This window comes from Rhinolophus ferrumequinum, chromosome 6 (assembly GCF_004115265.2).
Source record: "Rhinolophus ferrumequinum isolate MPI-CBG mRhiFer1 chromosome 6, mRhiFer1_v1.p, whole genome shotgun sequence".
In the NCBI taxonomy this organism is placed as follows: Eukaryota; Metazoa; Chordata; class Mammalia; order Chiroptera; family Rhinolophidae; genus Rhinolophus; species Rhinolophus ferrumequinum.
In genome coordinates this window covers 71,946,714-71,952,781 of record NC_046289.1, presented here as the reverse complement: position 1 = coordinate 71,952,781, position 6,068 = coordinate 71,946,714, and the positions used below count along the sequence as shown (strand labels likewise).

The following is a 6,068-nucleotide window of genomic DNA, read 5'->3' as shown; positions in this document are numbered from 1 at the left end:
TTACGTTAATCGAATCTAATAAGACAAAATTTGGCCTTGTGTTTTCTATGTCTGTATGTTCTATTTCATTTTTCTAGTAATTCATTTTATTGTATTTTATGAAATTATTTGTCTGTGGCAGGTTGCATATGAGACTACTCCTTCACCACGGTTAGTTAGAGAAGCACTGATTAGGACCATATCAAGATTCTTGGAAGGTTCTCTCTGATTCTGAAATTCCCTAGGGAGAGCAATTCACTTGAGAAGTCTGAGGGTCCTCTTCTTGGTCATACCAGTGTGGCATAAGGTCAGGTCTTGAGCACAAACAAGGGGTTCAGGCCTCAGATCTGACTGGCATCGGGGGGCTCAGCCTGATCTTCCTCTTCTCCATTCCCTTCACGTGAGATGGGACCACCAGGCAGTTCTCAAGCAGGTGGATGGCAGAGTCCAGGCTGTTCTTCCAAGCCCGAGTCTGCTCAGGGTGCTGGCCTCCCTCCTGTCTGCCAGGTGAAACTGATGCCTCACAGAGATAAGAAGGGGTTTCCAAACCTCCATCCTTCTTCCAGACAGTAACACACACTCAATCGGGAAGAGTAGAGTCTTTTTATTGAAGCAAAATCAGACACATCCCTTTGCCCGACATAGGGAACCCAGTGCAGATTCTCCCACCCTCCCTCTTCAGATAATCTCCCCTGCCTGGGATCCCTCTAAATTGTGTAACTACAGCTTTTCTAAGGCCCTGGCCTTGGTTTTCCATTTGTAATTTTATATTTTTCTTCTTTAAAACCACCTCCAAAATTATATATGCCTTAGGTCCCACAAAACCTGGACCCTTCCTTGCTGAGATCCTTAGTACCTAAAGGGTCACATGGTATCACGCACCCAGAAAGCAATGTACGCAGCAGTGAAGGGCTAAAGAGAACCACCCTCTTTCCTCATCATTTCATGCCATAAAACCTCTCTGGAATTAGGAGTATGTGAAGTTGGGTGTGTGGGAGAGAAGTGGTATTTGCAAAGAGGGTAAGGATTAGTAAAGAACTCGAAGGTGGAAATGCAGCAGCAGCAGCGTCAGGAGTCTGCAGAGCCTGGGGTGAGAACACCTGACCTTAGACAACATTATCCAAGGGCACAGGAACCAGCAGGTACCTCACGTCATCCTTCTGTTGTGGAGTGTCATGGGCCACGATGAAGAATGAGTCCAGGTGCTTCTTTCTACATGCAGTCTTGGTACCTCCCCCAGGTGAGCTCATACGTGATCAGGGACACAGGCTTCTGGCTCTGGTGGCAGTTTTCATGGCTGTTCCTGCAAGCTATGGTGGGGTCTGGCAAGTGGCAGCCATACTGGAAAAGGATTTATGCAAGAAGGTATTGAGACCTTTGCAGTTTTTGTGTACTTGTGACACTGCCCATCACTGTTTTGCCTCCCTGGGGGCTGGGCTGCATGTTCTGAGTTTCAAATCACTGAGCTGAGGTCATGTGTTTGGGCTTGGCACTGACTGGGACCTCGGCCACCCACAGGCCCAGCAGTGGGAACAGCAGCAGAGGGCAGAATCCTGCTCTGGTTTGTACCATCTTTCCTAGGGGGGTCAATGCCAGAGAGGAAGAGGTAGGTGGGTGAGTAGGTATCCATGAGGGAACCTCTGCTAGCGCTTCTAAGAATTTCATACCCTAAGTCAATCATTGCAGGGCTCTTGCAGCCTCGAATATTTAAGAACACCACTGGCATTTTATTGTTCAGTCCCAGCAGATCATATGCCTTTTTATGCCCCCATTAAATACTTATATTGTGTATCCCTCAAAAGAGTTTTATGAGGTATGATTACTTTTTATTATACATGAGCAAGCTGAACCTCAGAAGAGTTAAGGAAATTGCCCATCATTACAGAGCTAGAGAATGTCAAATACAGATTTTAATCAATGCCTCTCGGCTTCCAAAGTCCCATTCTTTCCACACGCCCACGTTTCTTGCTTGAAACTCTGAGAAGTCAGACCACAAAAGGAAACTAATCTTGAAAGAAAAATAGGCCACAACCTTACTCTCCCAGGCTAACTCAGGTGTTCCTGAAAGAACCAATATTAAGGTTATGGAGTCAGGCTAATTCCTGTCTGTTCTGTGGCCCAGTTTGTCACTGGTAAATAGTCACTCCCAGTAAGGGAATCACTGTTCCAGCCAGCAAAGCCGCGTGGTGAGCTGTGTTCTTTCCACGGCTGATGTTTTACCCTGTTGGAGAAAGTCTTGGAATGATAGAGGGTCAGAGCTGAAAGCGTCCTTAGAGATCAACTCAGTCTCTTCTCTATTTTACAGATGAAGGAGCTGGAGGTCCTGAAAGAGCAACTGTTTTTCCAAAGGCCACCAAATGAGTGGCAGAGCTGGAGCCAGGAGCTCCCTGACTTTCTTACTTTCTTTTATTTTCTTTTTTAATTAAAATTTATTGGGGAGACAATGTAAAGTTACATAGGTTTCAAGTGCACAATTCTATAGTACATCATCTATGCATCACATTGTGTGTTCACCACCCAGAGTCAGTTCTTCTTCCATCACCATGTATTTGAAGGAGCTCCCTGACTTTCAATTCATCGCTTTGGTCTAGTGCCAAGCTGAAAAGTAAAGCAGAAAGTGTTTTCCATAGAGGTAGGACGTCGTGAGAGTGTCTCTGTGGTTTAGATGGTGCACAAACATTGCTTTCAATCATTTTCTTCTAATCCTTCTGATAACATTTAGAAGAAAGTCTCCTATTAGAACAGGAAGGCAAATTCTTTGTTTCTCCCCACTTTTCAATAGAGACAACAGACCTCAGGCTGAGTCATTAGCTAAAAACAATCTCTGGACAGAATTTTCAAACAGTGGATGACATTCAATATATTTATTTTTACTTCTATTAATTAAGTGACACTCATATCCTTTGAAATATGGTATTACGCAATTTCATTTTCAAAGTTTTATTTGAACCAAATGAGTATATACATATTGAGCAAATTATATATTACTGGCAGTAAGTGGATATTGTGACAATTGTCAAGGGAGGAAGCAAATGACTTAAGTTGGGGAACTTGCTCTGGCTACAGCCTCTGGATTCTGTGTCCATGTGTTGGACCCCACCCAGCATTTCTCCCTCTGGGATTGATTTGTGTGACTTCACTGCATTTGAGATTAAATGCTCCTGGAAAACATCACTTAGGCTCCTGGGATCTGCATTGCCAGATGGGAAACTTCTGAGATGTTTGTTCCTCTGCCTCCAAGGTGGAGCCTGGGTTACTAGCAGAGCTCACACTTACTGCAGTAGGGATCGCTTCATGCACTACCCCCACAAAGCTACCAAAACGTTGATTCTTGAACCCAGAGGAATATTCTGCAGCAAGCAGTTGACTTGGGCGCCAGGGAGCAAATTATATATATATATCTCCAGGAAGTCATTTCTCTCTCGCTGGCCCTCAGCTGAGCCTCTCCCATTGGGATGGAAGGATTAGCAAGTGGTTATTCATTAACAGTTGCAGACCCAAGCTCCTGGCTTTGGAGTGAGAGGGTGAGGATGGCAGCAGGAGCCAAGGGCTGGCCGAAACATTCCATGCCAACCAAGATGACTGACCACAGACTTTCCAAACTCTGAATCTAAATAAGTTGCAAAAACGCTTTCCCTCAAGTAGATGCTGACCCTGCTTCTGGCCCAACCCACTCAAGGAAGCCTGGGAAGGGATTCCTTTGATTGTGTATTTGATCCTAATCAGCCATCACAAGTCTTCCCAACTGCTGCAGTCTCAGGCCTGTTTTATCCATTAAGCACTAGAGGCTCAGTGCCTACGGGAGGTTTTCAAGGGCCTGCAATATTTGAGACTGAGAAGAAAATATATTGGCACCAATACAGGAAAAGTCAACTGCAAAATCAAATTTAAAATATTTACTTACCTGTTACCACAATAACATAAAGCTGATTTCATTTATTTTGAAATTCGGCAGGTGTAAGAAGTTGATTACATTGGAAAACAATCTTGGGTTAGATTTTCTCATTTTATAGGGATTCCCGAGTACCATGATTGCAGAAGGAACAGTGCCAATCACAAATTCCTTGTAGTCAAATAATTTCAGACATAAAACTTATTAAAATCATTTCAGATACATTTGTGTAAGAATGATATTGAGTGAGGAGTATATATATTATCTATTCAATGTGGTGTGATGAAATGTTAAAGTGCCTAGTATGGTATTGTGGTATTAAATATGGCCCTAGCTTTGAGAGTAATATTTACTATTTCGCTAAAGGCAGCCAGGATTATACACCCCACACTATGTAAAAGTCAGGTCAGCATAGGGCTCTACAGCAGCAACAGGAGGAAAGGAACAGTACTAACCACCATTTATCACTATCACTTAAAAAGTGCTTACTGTGTGCCAAAGCGTTGTGGCTTATGTACAATTTTATATACAAAGCAATATTATGTGTTCCATGTTATTATCCCCATTTTACAGAAAAGGAGACAAGCTTGGAGAGCTTAAGGTCACAGATTTAGAAAATGGCAGGGCCAAGATTGAAAATGAGGTAGGTCTGGCTCCAAAGTTGTGTTGTCCCTCCCTGCCACACTGCTTTCCTGTTTATCAAGTTACCTTATGGGCTGAGAGTCACCTTGCGACCAAATTTTATTCTAATAGACTGGTCTTCCTTTTGTCTCCTGGACATGTTTTACTTCCTTGCACTTTACTTCTGTTTCTTTTTTCTTTCTCTTCCCAGAGAGTCCTCCCTTAAATATTATTGATCCTTCAGAGCTTAGCTTTATCATATCACCTTGATTATGATCACAGGCGTGAGCCTTCCTGTACAACTTGACCTCAGGCTAATCCCTCCGGAACATAATCTCCTTAGGCATCAGCTCCTGGTGCCACTCATTTGGGTACTTAACTGTGTAGCACCTTTTTGTTGTTATTTAACGCTTACATGTGTATCCAGTCTTCCCAACTAGATGGTAAACTCACGGGTCAGGAGTCCACTCCTTTCATGCTTTTCTGTCTCCATAGTGCCCGGCACACTGATGGCTCACAGGGATGCTCAGTGATTGTTGAACTGAGTCACCAGCCTGGTTCTCTCAGTTTCCTCATCATTTGTAACACAAAGTGTTTCAGTGTAATAATTTCTAAAATGTACCCTGGTTCTAACAATCTATGAAACAAGAAGAAACATCAAAATGCTAGTAGCCAGACTAGAATGTAAGGAGAGGTCCTACAAGAAAACACCCAAAGGTAGCTCTGAAGAGGGACAGCAGAGAATAAGTAATGATCCCCTAAAGACCAGCTTTTTAATTAATTAGTTTTTAATTCTTTTAAGTAGGGCGCAGCTCAGAGTGGCCCATGTGGGGATCGAACTGGCAACTTTGGGGTTATCAGCACCACACTCTAACCAACTGAGCTAACTGAAGACCAACTTTTTTCAGGAGGGGTAGCTGAGGGTGCCACAAAAGTCCATCTGGGTTGCTGGCCTGAGGTCCAGCAGCACCATGAGGTAGTCTTTGAACAGCAAGTGCTGCCCCAGTATGGTTGTCAGGCTTCACCCTGCAAACAACTCCCTGGTAGTGAAAGGCAGACTCTTCAGGAAGAAGGTGTTTTTAGAGGAGTGTGACTGATGCAGAAGGGGTCAGGTCCACTACAAATGACGAGGTGTGGCTAAGGGCAAAATGAGGTGTACATTTTCTGATCCTTGGCTTGGATCCTGTATGAGATTGTCCAAGACAGGTAGAGGGCAATGGTGGATCTGCTCATTGAGGTCGTGTAGGAGGTTGTGTCACAGATTCAGCGGTGACTGACTGAGCTGAGAGCTATGCTGCTCTGACAAGGTACTTATGACAGGGTGTGAGAACTGTTGTCAGTGCTGCTTTCCGGAGGCGCTAAGCCTGAGTCAAGCTGGGATGTAGAAGCCTTGAAGTAAAATTCACCCAGACAAGCTGAGTGAAGGTATAACATTGGCTTCAGGAGGCAAGTGGCTGTAGATGGTACTCTGTTTCTCTAGGCACAGCATGGAAGATTTTTAGCCAACTTTCTGCCAAACAGCTTACACCTCCCTAGTGGACCACCTGGGGCCAAGACAGGTGACTGGAAGGAGCAC

The 6,068-nt window shown here is 44.1% G+C and overlaps 1 pseudogene; it reads right to left on the bottom strand.

The window, feature by feature from the left end:
• Positions 1-1,085: 1,085 nt before the first annotated feature.
• LOC117022865 (ribonuclease 8-like) lies at positions 1,086-1,551 on the bottom strand (annotated as a pseudogene).
• Between the last annotated feature and the right edge of the window lie 4,517 nt (positions 1,552-6,068).